The sequence below is a fragment of the Macaca nemestrina genome, chromosome 8, assembly GCF_043159975.1.
Source record: "Macaca nemestrina isolate mMacNem1 chromosome 8, mMacNem.hap1, whole genome shotgun sequence".
NCBI classification, from domain to species: Eukaryota; Metazoa; Chordata; class Mammalia; order Primates; family Cercopithecidae; genus Macaca; species Macaca nemestrina.
The window spans coordinates 34,889,516-34,906,341 of record NC_092132.1 but is presented as its reverse complement, the minus strand read 5'-3'; the positions used below and the strand labels follow the sequence as shown (position 1 = coordinate 34,906,341).

At 36.4% G+C, this 16,826-nt stretch overlaps 1 long non-coding RNA gene across 1 annotated transcript in view; it reads right to left on the bottom strand.

The window, feature by feature from the left end:
- Positions 1-3,428: 3,428 nt before the first annotated feature.
- Positions 3,429-16,826, bottom strand: part of LOC139355780 (uncharacterized) — a 98,353-nt gene continuing 84,955 nt past the window's right edge. The window contains exon 5 of the long non-coding RNA XR_011606823.1: positions 3,429-11,898. This is a non-coding gene — a long non-coding RNA (uncharacterized lncRNA). The remainder of the gene's footprint in view (positions 11,899-16,826) is intronic.

Here is a 16,826-nt window from a genome sequence, read left to right as displayed (position 1 = left end):
GCCTTTAATTCTCGCCTCTAATCCAAATTGCCTTAGATGAATAGAGCTACTTCACAAGGTCATACTTCTTTTGGGGGACATTCCACTTCCAACAACTAGTTGATAAGGTGTGTGCATGTACCTAACCACTTTGCATGAATTCAGGATAATTCTGAAGGCTATCCAAGCTACAGATCTCCTCATATGCTCTTCTGAGACTGCTTTACCGACCACCTTCCCATTCTACCCAATCCTGGTTCCATTAGTCCCCTTCTACAGATGAAAATCTGAACACCACTACCTACTAAGCCACTTGCACTCTACTCTCCATCCCAGAGTCTCTTTCCAGGACCCTGGTCTGATTTCTGTGAGAAAGCAGGCAGCCAAAGGAGTCATCAGGCTGATGTCCAATTGGTTGCCTTTTGTGTCTGAACCTTGAATTCTTCCTTTCAGGGAATACTTGGGATAGTTTAAGAAAAATATACAGAAACCTATAGTGAAAAATACTGGAAAGACTCATGGGCTTGAAGCTTCATGTTCTAGTTCAGATCCTTTACTCATGAGCTTGGTGAATTTGAATAAATGTTAAGTGTAACATTCCATGTCCTAAACAAGGTATATCACAAACCAGGAGTAGAATTTTCCCTAAAATTAGCTTATATTATCAAGTTAAACCTGAGAATACCAAGTTTTCTAATGACAGCCCTTAGGCAGTCAATCAGGTATTTTGCTCCTTTGGTTTATTTATAGACAAAGTGACCTTGTAATGTATCATTCATAGTAGAGCACTTCAGAAAGTGATTGAGAAACCATTACTAATCCTACCAACACAACATGAATAATCTAGAACTATAAGCCAGAATAGATTGTCCACCTTATGTATAAGTTCCCCAGATAAAAATGTATGTTCATTGTATGTTATATGCCATGCCACATGCCCTGACAAAGAGAAAATGGTTCTCTCCAAATTCAGAGGCTGATGATATTTTAACCCAATCATGGAAGTACAGAATCAGAATAAAAATGTCTAGCCTGAACCTGAGTCTATAGTTTAAAGTTTTCTGGAAGCTGAGAGATAGCCTCATGACACTGTAGCTCTCCTTCTATATCACATAGAGAATTAAATAAGAGAAACTAAGCATGCATTACATATAAACATAATTTCTAAAAATGTTAATAGAAGTTCACCAACTCTAATATTTCGTGAATTACAAAGTACTTTCAAATTAGTGTATCTCATAATCAAGAGGAAAGTTGTTTTTTTTTTTTAAGTATCTCTACTTAGACTGCATGAAAATCCAATGAGCTTAAAATAAATACATTGTTTATTATTAGCACATTGTTTTATTTTCATTACACAATGTCTTCACTCAACTTTTTACAGGTCACATAAAGAGTTTAGTATAAAAACAGAGCTGTTGGGGGGTATTTATCGGTTTAATAAAGATCGAGTTTCATTCTCACCTAAGTTCAAAACACACTGAAGGACGAATGCCAAGTGTCAGACAGATAGAGATCAGACTCTCAGTTTATTTTTCAATAAAGCTGACCCTGGGAAGCACTTTTTGGGCTCTGATTTACTCATATTTAACCCTGAATTAGACATATGTATTCACCAGTCACTGGCACAGGAAGAACACTGTAGGACTCCCTAATGGAAATGTTCTATCCTTCTTACATTATTGCTGCAACAAGAGTAGCTCTGAACATAATCTCAGAACAGGCAAGACCTAAGAAGAAGGAAAAGAAAACATGAGTGGTGTTACCTCACTTAAACTTATCAGCTAAATCACTCTTCCTTCCTTGGAGTAGCAAGTGAGGGAACTCAGAATGGTCATAAATGTTATATTACCGATTGTCTCTCCCTATGAAATGCAGGATGAATGTTTCTTACTAACTTGGAACTCTTTAGACTTATGTAGAGAACTTACATAATTCTTCAATTTTATCTAATGAAGTTTGAGAAATGGTACATATTGATAAATCATAAAAAAGATTTCTTACTAACACATAAAATGCTCAGTACTATAGATTTAGCAAAACCCATTTGCTGACACCATCTACATTTCAAAATCCTATGTTAGCACAGTGCCTGGTTCATAACAAAGCTAGATAAATTTTATGTATTTTTGTTTGTATTATGATAACCCTCATTTTGTATAACAGGAAACTAATGCTCAAAGTACATAGCAGGTATATAACTATATTGGCGAACAGTTTGGGAGGCTGAGAAGTTCAAGATTAAGGTACTGGCATCTAGTAAGGGTCTTCTTGCCGCACTAGCCTAGGGCAGAAGATAGAAGAGTGAGAGAGACCAAGAGAAGACCAAACCTGCCCATATATAATTGTACCAATTCTATCCATGAGGGTAGAGCCTGATGCCATGTTCTTCTCTTATGAGTTTTGGCTCTTAATATTGTTTCAATGACAATTAAATTTCAAAATTAGTTTTGGAGGGAACAAACATTCCAACCATAGCAGACCTTAAACAAACAAACAAACTAAAGGTTCTGTATTAGTTTGTTTTCATGCTGCTGATAAAGACATACCCAGAAAAGGAAGTTTAATTGGACTTACAGTTCTACATGGCTTGGGAGGCCTCACAATCATGGCTGGAGGTGAAGGGCACTTCTTACATGGCAGCAGCAACAGAAAATGAGGAAGAAGCGAAAGCGGAAATCTCTGATAAACCCATCAGATCTTGTGAGACTTAGTCACTATTACGAGAATAGCACAGGAAAGAAAGACTGTCTCCCATGATTGAATTACCCTCCCCTGGGTCCCTTCCACAACACGTGAGAATTCTGGGATATACAATTCAAGTTGAGATTTGTGTGGTGACACAGCCAAACCATATCGGGTTCATATAAAGAAATACAAACATTCAGTTGTGATAGGCACTATGGAGGACACTTTTTCCTGCCATAATTTGAGCATTTCTTAAGAAAGATTTCCCTGAGAAAATACATAATAAATTTATGGTCTTAAGTAAAAGCATAATTTAACCAGTTAAAGAGAGATGCATAGAAAGACTATTTCAACTAGAAAAGACAGGTAAAAAGAACAAGAATAAATTCAAAGTGGCTCAAAACCAGAAAAGACCAAGGAGATCAAGGTAAAAACGTGTAATATTAGACACAAACAGTAAATAACCTGGACCAGAAAACATAGGTGAGAAGCAAGCAACCATCCTCCTCCCAAACAAAAAACAGAAAACGTGGTGTACCTAGTTCATGGAATATGTAGACCTTATCATCTATTATAACTAACTTACCAATTTTTTGTTATTTTTATTACGTTTTTACTAGAATTATGAGATATTTTTTAATAAAATATTATTTGATAACTTCTAAATATATATCTAGCAATCAATTAACAAGTTATATATATAAATAATATAGCAAATTAAGCATGTAAACAACATAAACAATTTACAGTAGAGACTACAGTAAGACAGAATATTTGCAAAAATAGACAATTAAAATGTATTGCATAAAGCCTAGCACAGTTTAGTGAAATTTCATGAAGAAAACAACACATATTGCCAGCTGTTTCTCTACAAATTCTGCATCTTACTGCATACATTGGACATCTGATGACTTTTGCTAAATTCATGGTCATATTGAGGAGTACAAAAAGGTGACAACTTTGCACAAATTCATTAGCAACACCTGGGTCTTGCTGGGTGCCAAGAAAACATATTAATCAGAAAAATGGACTTGAATCAGAATGGCTATTAAGAAATAGAGTGGCTTCTTATCACCCTGTTTCATATCAACTATTATCAAGTGCTTCAATTGTCAATGATGGCTCTTGTACCAGATGGAGGTTTTTCAACAGTTGTATTAGTCCGTCTTCACACTGCTGATAAAGACTTCTCTAAAACTAGGTAATTTATAAAGAAAAAGGTTTAACAGACTCACAGTTTCATGTGGCTAGGGAGGCTTCACACTCATGGTGGAAGGTGAAAGTCATGTTTAACATGGCAGCAGACAACAGAGAATGAGAACCAAGAAAAAGGGATTTCCTCTTATAAAACCATCAGATCTCATGAGATTTGTTCACTACTATGAGAACAGTAAGGGGGAAGTCACCCCCATGATTCAATTATCTCCTACCAGGTTCCTCCCATAACACATCAGAATTATGGGAGCTACAATTTAAGATGAGATTTGGGTGGGGATGTAGAGCCAAACCATATCATTCTGCCCCTGACCCCTACCAAATCTCATGTTCTCACATTTCAAAACTGATCACGCCTTCCCAACAGTCCCCCAAAGTCTTAACTCATTTCAGCATTAACTCAAACATCTACAGTCCAAATTTTCATCTGAGACAAGGCAAGTCTCTTCTGCCTATGAGCCCGTAAAATAAAAAACAAGTTAGTTACTTCCTAGATACAATGGAGATACAGACATTGAATAAATACACCCTTTTCCAAATGGGAGAAATTAACTAAAATGAAGATGCTATAAGTTCCATGCAAGTCTGAAATCCAATGAGTCAGTAATTAAATCTTAAAGCTCTGAAATAATCTCCTTTAACTCCATGTCTCACATTCAGGTCATGCTGATGCAAGAGGTGGGTTCCCACCACCTTAGGAAGCTTTGCCCCTATAGCTTTGCAGAGTTTAGCCTCCCTCCTGGCTGCTTACTTGGGCTGGCATTGAGTACCTGTGGCTTTTCCAAGTGCACGAAGCACCTCTGTGTGGGGGTTCTGACCCCATATTCCCCTTCCACACTGCCCTAGCAGAGCTTCTCTATGAGGGCTCTGGATATCCAGGTCCTTCCATATATCCTCTGAAATCTAGGCAGAGGTTCTGAAACTCCAGTTGTTGATTTCTGTGAACCTGCAGTCCCAACACCATGTGGAAGCTGCCAAGGCTTGGGCTTGCACGCTTGGAAGCCACGGCCTTAACTGTACCTTGACCCCTTTTAGCCATGGCTAGAGCAGCTGGGACACTGAGCACCAGGTCCCTAGGCTGCATAAAGCAGGGGGCCCCTGGTCCAGCCCATGAAACTAATTTTTTCTCCTTGGCCTCTGGGCCTGTGATGAGTAGGGCTGTCTCAAATGTCTCTGACATACCCTGGAGACATTTTCCCCATTGTCTTGGCAATTAACATTTAGCTCCTCATTACTTATGCAAATTTCTGCAGCAGGCTTGAATTTCTCCTCAGAAAATGGGTTTTTCTTTTCTATTGCATTGTCAGTCTGCAAACTTTCCTAATTTTTATGCTTTGTTTCCCTTTTAAAACTGCTTTTAACAGCACTCAAGTCATCTCTTGAATGCTTTACTGCTTAGAAATTTCTTCTGCCAGATGCCCTAAAGCATCTCTCTCAAGTTTGAAGTTCCACAAATCTCTATGGTAGGGGCAAAATGTCGCCAGTCTTTTTTTGGGGGGAAGAAGAGGAACACTTTATTGTAGCATCAATTTTAAATAAGATTAATCCAAAACTTTCCCATTGCAATCTTTACTAAAACATAGCAAGAGTCACCTTTACTCTTTACCAGTTCCCAACAAGTTTCACATCTCCATGTGGGACCACTTCAACCTGGATTTTATTGTCCATATTATTATCAATATTTTGGTCAAAGCCATTCAACAAGTGTGTAGGAAGTTCCAAACTTTCCCACATTTTCCTATCTTCTGAGTCCTCCAAACTGTTCCAGCCTCTGCCTGTTACCAAGTTCCAAAGTCGCTTCCACATTTTTGGGTATCTTTATAGCAGTGCCCCACTCAACCAGGACCAATTTACTATATTAGTCCATTTTCATGCAATGATAAAGACATACCCAAGACTAGGTAATTTATAGATTAAAAAAAAAAAAAAGGTTTAATGGACTTACATTTTCACATGGGTAGGGAGGCCTCACACTCATGGCAGAGGTAAAAGGCATGTCTTACATGGTGGCAGACAAGAGAGAATGGAAACCAAGCAAAAAAGGTTTCCCCTGATAAAACCATCAGATCTCATGAGACTTATTCGGTACCATGAGAACACTATGATGGAAATATTCCCCATGATTCAATTATCTCCCACCAGGTCCCTCTCACAACACAAGGGAATTATGGGAGCTACAATTCAAGATGAGATTTGGGTGGGGACATAGAGCCAAACCATACCAAATAGTGTCACACAGTGAAAGTTCACAGATAAGCATTTCATCATGCTGTATGTTGACTATAAATGGATAATTAATTTATTTGAGAGCATGACCAAAAAAAAAACCTTTAATTTTAGTATTTTGTTTCTTTCCCTTTCTTCATTCCTTCCTTTTTTCCTTTCTGCCTCAAGTGTCCAGGGAGTTTTGTGGCAATAATGCTGAAGTTACATTGATGCTGCATTGAGTAATAGAAAAACTTTCTCAAGATTCTCAACTAAGGTAGAGAATACATGAATTCAAAGTTATTTTACTAATTTAGTTAAATTGCTCAAAAATCAAAAAAGAGAAGAGTCTAAAATAGAAAGTTATTGTTGTATGTACATAATACTCAGCACAGAGTTGTATGCAAAATCCTAGGATTGGAAGTGACAATATTTTGACAACATTTTAAACTTCAGGAATTACCATTATCATTTTTTTCTGCCAACTCCCATACACTTACTGAGAAATATTAAATATTTATACTTTTGTAACTAATTTAACATTGATAACCATATATATTCAGAAGCTATAAGCAAAACTGTAGGAAAGTCAGCCTTCATTATTTCTCTCCCTTAATTTACAAAATCATCAATACTTGCCAATACTATTTAAAAACATCTCTTGAATTCCAGCACTTTGGGAGGCCAAGGCGAGTGGATCATGAGGTCAGGAGATTGAGACCACCCTGGCTAACACGATGAAATTCCACCTCTACAAGGCATGGTGGTGCCCACCTGTTACCCCAGCTACTCGGGAGGCTGAGGCAGAAGAATCACTTAAACCTAAGAGGCTAGGTTGCAGTGAGCCGAGATTGTGCCATTGCACTCCAGCCTGGGTGACAGAGTGAGACTCTGTCTAAAACAAACAAACAAACAAACCCTTGAATAAATTGGCTTCTCTCCATCAACACTGAAACTATATTGTTCAAGCAGCCATTATCCCTCACTTGGACACATCTAAATCTGTATACCTTCTTGTCCACATTAGCTATCACTTTTTTAGTCATTTAGCTTTATAAAACCTAAAATATAAACTACATAGTACTCTATAATTCCTATACTACCTGCTTCCATAACTTTCCATTACACACAGACTAAGATCTTCATTACTTACCATCTCACCAATCTCATTCCTTCTGGTTTCATTTCAAGTCAGCATGCCCTCTTATTAGTATAATCCAACCATACTGGCTTTCTTCCCATTCTGTCAACATACTGCACTCTCCCCATGATCTTTGCTATGAGCGGTTTTTCATGCCTGGGATGCTCTCAGCTTCCACCCTCCTGCATCATTCTCAATGCTATCTCATTCTCATCCTCCAAATCTCTACTCAAGTCTCTTCTTCTTTGAGATGCTTTTTATAACAATGTTATTGAAGGTAGATCAAATTAAGCCCCTTTTTTCCCTTCATGGCAGTTATTTTATTTTTCTTCTGATTATTTTTTTGTATAATGTTTTTGGTGTGACTGCACAGTAGACTGTATGTTTTATGAATGCAACAAAACTTCATCATTTTTAATTTACCTTTTTATCCTCAGGTGTTGGCACATAACAGGTGTTCAAAAATTATTTCAGATAAATAATTAAGACTTCTTGTAGAAGTGTTTAGAATTAGGAAGTCTTCAGAATTAGAAACAAAGTAGAGAACAGTCCCTGGGTAAAACATGGGTACACCATCACACAGACACACCCACACAAACATACATGCATGTAACATTCAAATTCTAACAAAATACAACTTTAAGGAACAAGATTTTTAGCTTAGAATAATGAGAATTAATATTAGGTTGGTACAAAAGTAATTGTGGTTTTTCCCATTACTTTTGCATTAACCTAATAGTAAATAGTCGTGCCCTTTTATTTCACATTTTTATATGATAAAGTTAAAATCAGTACACATAAGATTTTTGTAACAGGTAGGCCAAGAAAAAGGAAAGAAATATTAATTAAAATTCATTTGACTATGTATGCACTGCCCTGTTGCTTTTTTTCCTCCAATTTTGTTTTTGAATAACAAAATATTCGGCGCTCAATTCTGTAGAGTGTTTTTTACTCGAGCATATTCATCTAAATACCAGGATACTTATTTTAGCACACAAATACTGTCCATTCTGATTATCTAGAGAGAATAATATTTAAAGGGATTATCTAACTTGAACAATTATGAAAAAGGGAAATAGTTTTATAATAAGGAATGGACCCCTACTTAGAACAAAGATTATGCAAAGTTTAATACATGTATGCGTGCATAAGTAATTTTAAAAAATAAGCAAATTTTAGTGTCTCTTTTTAAAGGAATTAGGATTAACCTTTGAGACTTCAGCTATAGAAATTATCTTTTTTTTTTTCCTCTTTATAATCCATGCTTTTTTGGCTAATAATTCCCATTTACAGTGAGATATCCATTTCCTATCTCTGGACTCCTATGAATTTTTTAATGTATTTGCATCCTAGTCACATCTTGGAATGTAAAGCTCTATAAATTAGCATTTTTTACTTTCTATCATAATCATAATAATCTCTTGTCTGAGTTTGTATTGCTCTAAAAGAATGCCTGAGGTCAAATAATTTATAAGGAAAAGAGGTTTATTTGGCTCATGGTTCTGCAGGTGGTACAAGAAGTATGGTGCAGGTATCTGCATCTATTGAGGGCCTCAAACTGATTCTACTTATGGCAAAAGGGAAAGGGGAGCTAGGGTGGGTAGAAAACCTATGGTAAGAGAGAGCAATTAAGAGAGATGGGAGCGGGAGGTACCAGACTCTTTTTAACAACCACCTCTCCTGGGAACTCATAGATTGAGAACTCACTCACTGGCCTTCATGCCAGGGAGGGCCTTACTCTATTCAGGAACGAGTAGCCCCAATAACCCAATCACCTCCCATGAAGCACCACTTTCAAAACTGAAAGTCAAATTTCAACATGAGATTTGGAGGGGTCAAACCACTATATCCAAATGAAAGCATCACTGATACAGCTTTCTCTTGCTGTCTAAAATATGGAAAGATGTTTGAAGACCCATTAGCAAACTGACTTTCAAATTTGTTTTCCACTTAACTCTTCCAGGGTCCATAATACCTGATCATAAAAAGGATGTGATATTATATTTTAGAAATACTCTGTAAATAACATGACTTTCTCTCCTATCACCTAGTTAATGTTTCATCTTCCTTCCCAACTGTTCATACATCAATTACATGAGGATCACTTCCTCCTTGTCTTTCTTTCCACAGTGTTAATCATTATGTCTTCAATACTATTTTTGTCTGTGTTAGTTATCTATTGCTGTGTCAAAAATAGGTCAAAATTTAGAAGTTTGAAAGAATAAACACTTAGTATTTCACAGTTTCTGTGGGTCACAATATAGAAGTAGCCTAGCTAAGTAGTTTCAGCTCAAATTCTTTTAGTTTGCAGTCAAAATGTCAGTTTGGACTTCCACCACCTGAAGGTTGAATTGGGGTTTGATATTCACCTCTTAGATGTCTCCCTGACATAGCCATTGGCAAAATGCTTCAGCTACTCTCCATGTGTATTGTTCCACTAGCCTGTTTTATTGTGCTTGAAAAATGGCAGATGGCATCTCCCAGTGTGAGATAAAAAAGAGAGGGCAAGGAGCAAACCACAATGTCTGTTATGTCATAGTCTCAGAGGTAAAACACCATCACTTCCACCGTATTCTGCTTGTTAGGTATAAGTCACTTAGTCCACCTCACAGTCAAGGAAAGAGGAGTAAGATCCCACCTTTTGAAGGAATATTCAATATTTTTAAGCATAATTTAATAAATTTCTCTTACAATAAATAAACATTAAGAAAATAAAAGTGTTATTTAGATTCCTCTCCTAAATTCAAAGCTCAGTTTTGGCACATAGTAATATCAAAATAAATGTTTAATTCACTTTAATTGAAAATTTATATTAATACTTTGTAGTCACAAACAGTGAACGTATCATCTCTTAATTGGTCACCTTTCTGTTAAATTCGTTTATTATGTCCTTTTAAAAATATTATAAAATTGACCAGGTGCAGTGGCTCAGGTCTGTAATCCCAGCACTTTGGGCGGCCCAGGTAGGTGGATTGCTTAAGGCCAAGAGTTTGAGACAAGTCTGGCCAACATGGAAAAACCCTGTCTCTATGAAAATATAAAAATTTGCTGGGCATAGTGGTGCTCATCAGTAGTCCCAGCTACTTGGGAGGCTGAGGCATGAGAATCGGTTGAACCCAGTAGGCAGAGATTGCAGTGAATTGAGATCATGCCACTGTACTCCAGTCTGGGTGACAGAGGGAAACTCTCTCTCTCAAAAAAAAAAAGTATATATACACACATACACACACATATGTGTATATATATACACACACGCATATATAATTACATGTAATTACACATGATAGGTCATTAAACCTATTAACTTTTTTATGATTATGTGATTTTGAAGTCGGGTTTTAGAAGACCATTTTTTTCTGATATCTCCATAGTTACAATTCTGTTGAGTCAAAGGGGGATATAAGAAAGAGTATGTAAGCTTGCTTAAATAAAGTTTGTAAAAATATTTTGGCCATAGGATTACTGCAATGCAACAAAGAATTAGAATTAATAATATAAGAAGTCCTAACGAGCATATCAAATATCCAAATTACTTCACACTGTTCAATTGTACAACAGAAGGAACAAATTTGCCACAATCTGATTTTTATTGTGAGCTTTATAAGGGCACACCAAGCTATGCAGACAATAATTTAGATATATAGTTATAAGAGTAGAGGAAAAACTTTGTAAGTCCTGGAAAGAATAACCAGTTTTTAACAGCAAGACTATTTTTTGTTTTTAGTATAATGATGTTGTAAAATACCTACTTCATTCTGCTACTCCTCTTCCATCATCAGAAATTTTCTGGATATGTTTCACAATAAAATAACAAGCTGGGCAATCTGTATTTTCATCATATACCTTCAAATGAAGTTTGTAATATCATCAAACTATGATTATTTTGAATTTCTTCAAATATACTCCTGTTCAATGTGGTTTCAGCAAATGATGTTTTATTTTCTGAAAGTATGGTTGTGAAAATAAGAGAGAAAGGTATTTTGTGTATATGACTGAAGTTAATACATGCCAATTATTGCTAATGTGTAAAATTATCAGAGTTGGAATATATCTTTTACTCTAAAATACTTCTAGAAATGAACCAATGAAATACAGATGTGCTAGGATGCGAAATGTGGGGTTTAGGACCTATATGTGACAATTCAGAAAGAATAGATGTTGACATGGAGGTGATTTACTTATATGGAAAGCAGGGATGTTAGCATATGCATGTTATTACAGATCATACATGACATACTGTGCTAGGTGTGCAATGGATCTCTAATAGTAAAATGTCATGGATGCACACATGTACACACACACAAATGTATATAAATAATGCTATTATGCTAGGCATTTATTGCACTTATTTTTCTTCTAAGCTTATATGTGCAGACAATGTCTTTCAAAAATAATTTAAATTTGTATGATTTCCTGGAGAAGAGGATAAATTACTCCAGACCCTTCAACGAACACATTGAAGAGTCTTAAGAAAATATAAGCAAGTGATAATATGCTTTATACAAAGAAGAGCCTTCTGAAGTTAATCTCTTAAAAGAGAGATAAATAGGAAGATAGAAAAAGAGGCTTCCTCATAGTCAGAGTCAAAGCACTTCCTGGTGATTTCTTCAGTCAATTCATTTGGATGTACCTGTGTGATCATTTAGCTTCTATGGAGAAGTGAAATTCTTCTGGAAAACGAAAAAAAAAAAATAATAATTGATTATTTTAACAGCTGTCTTAGTCCATTTAGTCTGCAATAAGAAAAATATTGTAGACTAGGCAGCTTGTGTACAACAGAATTTTTTTTTTCTTACAATTCTGAAGGTTGAGAAATCCAAAATTAAGGTGCTCACATATTTGATGTCTGTCAAGGGCCTGCTTTATGGATCACAGATGGACCTTCTTGATGTGTCCTCACATGATGAAAGGATGTGAAGTCTCTCTCAGTTCTCTTTTATAAGGTCACTAATTCCACTCATGAGGGCTCTGCCCTGCTGATCCCATCAACTCTCAAAGGTCTCCCCTCATAACATCATCACACTGGTGATAGGTTTTAACATATGAATGCTGGGGAGACATAGATTCATACCATAACAACAACTATATAATTAAATGAGACTGCAAAGGTAGAAAGACCAGAAGTGGGCACACTTTCTGGTATTAAATCTTGACTCATATTCTGACTCAACAATTTCATACTGATGTGATATTAAGGAAATTAATAAAGCTTCCTTAGCTTTTATTTACTCTTTGGTAACATTGTATAATGGGATTATTGGGAAAAACAAAGAGATATTGCATATAAAGCCCTAAGAATCATACATAGAACATAAATATAAACAACTGTGATCAGAATAATTGCAACATAATGCAATTTGCTTGTTAAAATGGAACAAAACTCAAAAATCAGATATTTTAGGTTGAATATTTTCATCTAAACACAACTTTAATGATTAAATAAAATCACAGTCAGGCAAACTGAAATTTTAATGCATTTGAATAACAGAGTAATACCAACAATTGACAAAAAAGAAAAAAAAAATTTTAGCCTGACTTGTATGAATGTGTACATAAAATATCAATGTGACACTTCTTCTTTGAAAGATTTTTAAAACAATAAATAGCAACAATAAAAATACTTTCAGGGGGTTAATTAAAAATAAAGAGCAGAAATGACATTATGGGCAGAGAAGTAGTGTCAGGAGAATGTGGTATATATTGATATTACAATTGATACATTGATATTACAGATCTGTTTTTTAAATTAAATTTTCAAAGCTATTATTCCACATATTTGCTCTTTCAACAAATATTTAATAAGCACATCTTTGTGGTAGGCACTCTTCTAAGCACTATGTAGATAGTGTTGAACAAACCAACATTCCGGCTTTCATGGAATTTAATTTCTAGGTAATTCACATAAATATAATGTAGTGATATAAATATGATTTTGGTAAATGTAGCTAGAAGATAAGTAAGATAAACTTAAATATAACTATCATAATATAAATCATGTTTACATTCACTTTTTTTGCCTGAATTCTGTACTAACCTAGTGTAGATATCGATAGAAGGGAATAAATTCAATAGCTAATAGCAGTAACAAACAAACAAAACTTACAGAGTTTAAACTTAACATATAGTAATTTTTTTTTTTTTTTTTTTTTTTTTTGAGACGGAGTCTTCCTCTGTTGCCCCAGGCTGGAGTGCAGAGACGAGATCTCGGCTCACTGCAAGCTCCGCCTCCCGGGTTGACGTCATTCTACTGCCTCAGCCTCCTGAGTAGCTGGGGCTACAGGCGCCCGCTACTATGCCCAGCTAATTCTTTGTACTTTTTAGTAGAGACGGGGTTAACATATGGTAACATTTTTTACATGTAATGTTCTCATTTATTTTACTAATATACATAGATTATGTTAGTTATGACACTTTTATACTTATAATTTCCTCCTAAATGTTAATAATGAATGGGAACACAATATTGCATTTAGTATTTTTATATTTACTATGAAGTGTCTTCCTGCTTCATTTTCTTCAAATTATTTAGTAGGAAAATTAGGTATATTGTGTACCAAGTAAATTTTAATGTACCCTATTAAATGAAATATAATGCCAATCTTGCTTTTTAATTACTCAGACTTTTACTATGAGTTTTAACTTTGAAATTAGCTGCAATGGCAAATTCTGCTAGTACCCCACTCCCACTCCATCCCCTCCTATAATTGTTTTCCATTTGTCTGCCCAGAATAGATAGTAATAGCCCACTCTTTCTTGCTGTCTATCCTCTCTTGCTTCCTGTGTGAATAACTTCTTGCCAATGGTATATATGTGAAAGCGGCAATTTGGGGAATCTTAGCAGCTGGCTAGCATGTACCATTTTTTCCACTATGTTCTTTAATTTTCTTGCTGGAAGGAAATGGTTATGGCAGTGGTATTAGTCCATTTTTATGCTGCTGTTAAAAACCTACCCAAGACTGGGAAATTTACAAAACAAAGAGGTTTAATGGACTTAGACAGTTCCACGTGGCTGGGGAGGCCTCACAACCATGATGGAAGGTGAAAGGCACATCTCATATGGTGGCAGACAGAAAAAGAGAGCTTGTGCAGGGAAAGTCCCCTTTTTAAAACCAACAGATCTTGTGGCACTTATTCACTGTCACGAGAACATCACTGCAAAGTCCTGTCCCCCGATGATTCAATTACCTCCCACCAGGTCCCTCCCACAACATGTGGGAATTCAAGATGAGATTTGGGTGGGGACAGAGCCAAACCATATCATTCCACCCCAGACCCCTGCCAAATCTCATGCCCTCACATTTCAAAACAAATCATGCCTTCCCAACAGTCCCCCAAAGTCTTAACTCATTTTGGCATTAACTCAAAAGTCCACAGCCCAAAGTTTCATCTGAGACAAGGCAAGTCACTTCTGCCTATGAGCCTGTAAAGTCAAAAGCAAGCTGGAGGTCCACATATTGGGTAAATGCAGCAGCTCCCAATGGGAGAAATTAGACAAAACAAAGGGACTACAGGGTGCATGCAAGTGTGAAATCTATCAGGCAGTCCAATCTTAACATTTCAAAATTATCTCCTTTGACCCCGTGTCTCACATCCAAGTCATACTGATGCAGTAGATGGGTTCCCGTGGTCTTCAACAGCTCTGCCCCTATGGCCTTGCAGGGTGCAGTCTTCCTACAGGTTGCTTTTGTGGCTGATGTTAAGTGTCTGTGGTGATATATATATATCTCCAATCAGTTATTTTGATATATATCTGTATATCCTATCAGTTCTTGAGGAGCAAGGAGAGCCAGTCCAAGTCCCAAAACTGAAGAACTTGGAGTCCCCTGTTAGAGGGCAGGAAACATCCAACACGGGAATAAGATATAGGCTGGGAGGCTAGGCCATTCTAGTTTTTTCATGTTTTTCTTCCTGCTTTATATTCTAGCCATGCTGGCAGCTGATTAGATGGTGCCCACACAGATTAAGGGTGGGTCTGCCTTTCTCAGGCTACTGAGTCAAACATTAATTTCCTTTGGCAACACCCTCACCGACACACCCAGGATCAATACTTTGCATTCTTCAATTCAATCTAGTTGGCATTCAGTATTAACAATGACAGCAGTTGTGATGATTGAAGCTGGATTAGCTATCTTTAATCATGAGGTAAAAACTGCATGCTTAGAATGAAGGGAAAACATAATGCATACAGTTTTAAAGAGCTTCAAATTTTCTGTGTTTTTTTAAGACAGAGTCTTACTCCGCCACCCAGCTGGAAGGCTGGAGTGCAGTGGTGCCATCTCTGCTTGCTGCAACCTCTGTCTCCCAGGTTCAAGTGATTCTTATGCCTCAGCCTCCGGAGAAGCTGAGATTACAGGCGTGTTCTAACACATCCAGCTAATTTTTGTATTTTTAGTAGAGACAAGGTTTGACCATGTTGCCCAGGCTAGTCTCGAACGCCTGTGATCAAGCAATCCTCCCATCTCAGCCTCCCAAAGTGCTGAGATTATAGACATGAGCCGCCACACCTGGCCTAAAAAGCTTAGAATTTTTGTGAAGCTAAATTGGTTACCTCAAAACTTACTTTATGTGACAGGAATAGCCTTCTGTCTTGTCAATCCACTGTTGTTTGGCATTTTATATGACTCAGTCTTACAGAGTTGGTTTCCAAAATTTCAGAAGTATTTTAGTCTTTGAAACATAAAGTGGACTCTTTGGTGAGATAAATTTCTATAAATTATGACAAGATTTATATGATATAGATTAGTCCACTTGGCAAATAAATTTTAAAATTTCAAAGTGGGCGCCCTTACCAGTATAATTACATTGTAGGGTAGATATGTTTTTACAGATTACCTGAAAATCTTACTGTCATTTATTAATTTTCTTTCAGCATACATATTTCCATAAATCATAGAAAGATATAACTTTGAAAACTATATTCTCTGCCCTCTGCATCCCAACCTCTCGTCCACCACAGAGTTGTTATATAGCTAAGGAAATAAAGATACTGAGAATAATTCAGAAAATTTAGGTGGACTGACCAAGGAAACTGAAAATTAAAGAGGAACTTAGGTAGGGACTCAGACACACTGGGCACTGGAAGATAAAGAACAGCTTGTGTGTCTGTAACACTAGCTTACTACCTCATGGAACTGATCGAATTCAGTTAAATCCAGTATTGTGCAGTGTGATGGGGGTATACAGTAGTAACCAAAATAGATGTTTTCCCCTGCCCTCATGGAGCCTTGTAAAACAGGGAAAACAGAGTAAATAAAATTACAAGAATTTTGATGTAATGAATAGGAAAATACAGTGTGCTATAAAAGTGTGTATAAAGTGCAATTAACAATGTCTTTCTGGAGTTCACAAAATGAGGGCTTGATGTTTAAGGTGAGATTTAATACGTACATGTTATTTTGATAACTTTGGTGACTCAAAAGTTTGCAGACTGTTTTGGGGAAATTAAAGAACTTGAACCACAACGTAATCTATTTGCAATGCATCAAATATCCTATATAGCTGAAGAGCAGGGAGTAATGAAAGTATTGAGGCTGCAAGATAGGTAAAGGTCTTATGTTGGGGGTCTTGGTAAGTTTTGCTATGTTAAAGAGTAATGCAT